Here is a 3,967-nt window from a genome sequence, read left to right as displayed (position 1 = left end):
CTGAGAAAGTCTTTCCAGTTGGTACTTTCAGGCTCTAATTCCCATCCCTGGGGCCCTAGCCTCCAGGGTCTGTCTCACTGTTCGCTCCTTCACTTGGTTCACCTGCGCACGAATGTGTGACCGCAGTCAGCCAACTGCCCTGCACCCTCATTGGGTCTGCCTGTCGCCACCCCACACCTGGGATCCTCCAACTGCCTCTGCCTCCACTCCTGGGTCAGTCGGAGGGAAAGATCTTTCCAGCCTGACCCCACTGTGCCACTGACTCCACCCCTCTTACTGGTCTGGCTGAGTGGATTGTTGTTGTCGGACTTCCATACAGTTCAATTTTCACTGTTTAGGCTGCGTCCTTGTTTCTCAAACTTAGCTGTCTTTAAATTTAGTTGTGGGAGGGGGCACAGTGTTTCCACCTACGCCTCCATCTTGGCCGGAAGCTGTAGGCCTTTTCTTACCAATAAATCTATTTAGCGACTCCCTCATGAACACTTACTGTGTTGATGGTGGAACAGTCTGTTAAAGTGCTTATTTACTACTCAGAACATAAGACCACACAAGAGGGAACTCTATCTGTCTTCTTCCCATTTGTAAGCCCAGAGCCAAGCAGATCCCAATGAAATGGGAAAGACTATAGATGGGAGGCCTTGAAAATAAGAAAGCACCATCCATGGACAAGACACTGTGAAAGATCGATAGAAAGTAGATGGAATCATTGCAGGAGAAAATGGTATCTGCAGGTCACCATGGACATTGTAGCTGTTTTTCCTGTCAGAGCTCTGGAGAAATTCCAAGCCCGGGGTCACCACACTTGGAGAAAAGGAGTGATAAATGAAAGGACCATGTACAGAATGACTCTGTCACCTAGCTGCTCCTCCTTCACTGCATATTTGGAGCAGCACCGGCGGCCCTAGCTACAGTCCCCTCCTCCAACAAAGTCAAAGCTGTATCTGGGGAGATGCCTCAGTGAAGGTACGGAGGCAGGGCAGGCACTAAGAGACCTGGGTTCCCCACAAGAAGCCACAGGCAAAAGACTCCACTTTCAGAGGAGATTTTTATTTATTCTGGCAATTCTGAGAATTCTGCCTGTGGGAGGACATATCCATTTACACAGAGACTTCTCACCTCCTATTCTCGGGAGTGGAGAGTGAGAGTAGGGTGAGGGAGAGGTCTTCTTGGTAATAAACCTACCCATTTGTAAGCAAAGCTCAGATAATTTTGTAAAAATCAATATATCCCATCATTCATAAGCCAAGTCAATTAAAATCATAAGACATTTAAAAGAAAGTAATGCTGTGAAAGACCAATTTGAACAAATAGAACACATTGCTCCAGAGAGTGGGAGACAGATAATGCAAGAAATAACTTAAAACACAACTTTCTAATCTAAGCTCCAAAATTTATACTATTTATCTATTGGGGAAAAAAACCAGGATATGTGGCCAATGAAAAAAAGGGCACTCAGAAAATAAAAAATTTTCAAAAGTTAAAGACACGATTACTAAAATGAAAACTCAAAATAGGACTGAATATGTTAGCAGCAAATGGAACTGAATGTGTCAGTGGCAAATGACACCAGATGTTAGATCCCAGTCCTTGAGTTCTGGCTAAGAAAGAATTCAGAGGCAAGACTCAAATACAAGCAAAACTCTATCTAGAAAGTTGCAGAGGTAGAAAAAAGTGAACCGTAGAAGGGAGCCAGCTTGGCTGCACGGACTTATGGAATATGTTACAGAGGCGAAAGAAGGGCCCTTGGAACTTAAGAAAAAGAAAGACACAGAAAATGCGCTGGGGAAAAGGAGAAGGGGAAATGTGTTGGAGTACGAGAGAGAGAGAGAGAGAGAAAGAGAGAGAGAGAGAGATGGAGAGAGAGAGATATGTCCTTTATTTTAAGTTTTTTTTTTTTTTTTTTTATCTGGAGGTTTCAGGGGAAGATCTCAATAGAGTATTCATCAGCTTTGTAGGAGTGTCCTTTCAGGCATGAGGTCCCCAATAATTGGTTGGCACCAGGGCAGGGAGTCTTTAGTCTTTGCATCTGGTCCTGATACCAGCGTTGGTGGTGCTCAGCCTGGCCTTGCTGCTCTTCTGGACGGGGAGCTGAAACACAACTGCAGCCTAGATGTTATCTCTATGGCTTAATGCTTAAGGAAGTGGCTGTGTAAGGGCTGGTATGAGAGTTATATGAGGCTATTCTATAGCCTCCTTTCTCCTCTAAGGTGATCTACCACACGACTAGGAAAAAGAAATGGGAGAAAAGGTCAGGGGAGAGTCCAAGCCATGTGACCAGCTATGTGAAATATCAGGGAGTCTAAACTGCACAATGCACAATACGCTAGGGTAGCAAAGGTTACCCTGGAGGTGACCTTCCCACCTAAAAATTGTCCATTGCTAGGCACCCTGGGCTTTCTGCACTGGTGACCTTCTCTACCTTGCTGATCACTCCTACTCAGCTCATGTATAACTGCCTACTATATCAAATGGAGTAAAAGATCAAATAGTAAGCTGCAAGATATGGACAGACAGATATTTTAAAATATGGAGCAATAATAAGGGACAGTTATGAAACAGAGGATATATGTATTTATTAGAAGATCCAGGAGAAAATAGTGAATGAAAAGAAAATATTTAAAGAAACATCAGAAGACACAGAAGTTACTACTTATCTGAGGTTTTGCCTTCCGAGGATTCAGTTACCTGCAGGAAGCCATGGTCCAAAAATATTAAATAGAAAATCCCAGAAATAAACAATTCATAGGTTTTCTTTCTTTCTTTCTTCTTCTTCTTATTTTTTTTAGGCAGGTGAGGCCACTTTATTCAATGACTGATCCATGTAATCGCCAAGGCCACTGTGTACAGGTAAGAGAGGTGGAGCTTTATTTCTTGGTCTCTTCCTCCTTTGACAGGGTTTTGATGATTTCCTCCTTCTTGGACTGGAGCTATTCTTCACGGCGCTTGCAAGCCTCCTTGGTCTGAGACCTGCGGGCCTCGGCCCAGTCAGCTAGAAGCTTCTTGCAAGCCTTGTAGCCTTCAGCCTGTGGATGTGCTGCATGAAAATCCGCTTGTTTTTGGACACGTTACTCTTCACTTTTAGGTACAGGCTGTGGTACACATGGCAGTCAATCTTCTTAGATGCACAGTACCTTCTGAGAAACCAGTGGAGGATTCTCATCCTCCTCATCCGGGTCACTTTCTCAGGCATTCGAACACTGACAGTACCCTTCCGCTTACCTACGCCCATATGCCTGCCCTTCCTGCGGGCCAAGGTGTTTTTCCGGCATCAAGCCCAAGAATGGACAGTCACAGGTTGCTGGATGATCAGCCCCTCTTTGATCAGCTGCTGAATCTGCTGACGGGAATTGGCATTGGAGATTTCACTGGTCTCATTGGGATCCAACCAGACCTTCTTTTTTGCCACAGCAGAGGACACTTCAGGCAAGCCCCTTCTGAAGCCTTAGCATACTCACAGCTGCTGCCACAGTGGTGAAAGGCAATAATTCATAGGTTTTAAATTGCATGCTGTTCTGAGTCTTGTGAAGAAATCTCGTGCTGTCCTGATCCATCCCACTGGGACTTGAATCATCCTTTTGTCCAGCATTCCCTACCCATTAGTCACTTAGTAACCTTCCTGGTTATCAGAGAGAGACTGCATTCTCTTAACTTTTATTACAGTATATTTTTATAATATTTCTTTTTTTAAAATTTTTATTTATTTATTTATTTAATATATTTTATTGATTATACCATTACAGTTGTTCTATTTCCCCCCTTCATTCCCCTCCACCCGCACCCTCCCTCCCCCACCATTCTCCCCCCCTTAGTTTATAACCACGTGTCTCAAGTTCTTTGGATTCTATATTTCCCCCACTATTCTTGCCCTCCCCCCTATCTATTTTCTACCTACCATCTATGCTATTTTCTGTGCCTTCTCCCCCTTTCTCCCCCTCCCACCCCCTGTTTCTAACCCTCCATGTGTTCT

General features: G+C 44.3%; 1 pseudogene; it reads right to left on the bottom strand.

The window, feature by feature from the left end:
- Positions 1 to 2,840: 2,840 nt before the first annotated feature.
- LOC118995752 (60S ribosomal protein L19-like) lies at positions 2,841 to 3,449 on the bottom strand (annotated as a pseudogene).
- Positions 3,450 to 3,967: the final 518 nt, after the last annotated feature.

Source organism: Sturnira hondurensis, unplaced genomic scaffold, assembly GCF_014824575.4.
Source record: "Sturnira hondurensis isolate 20B ecotype Veracruz unplaced genomic scaffold, ASM1482457v3 Scaffold0010428, whole genome shotgun sequence".
In the NCBI taxonomy this organism is placed as follows: Eukaryota; Metazoa; Chordata; class Mammalia; order Chiroptera; family Phyllostomidae; genus Sturnira; species Sturnira hondurensis.
The sequence above is the reverse complement of the archived record's forward strand: the minus strand, read 5'-3'. Positions and strand labels throughout refer to the sequence as shown.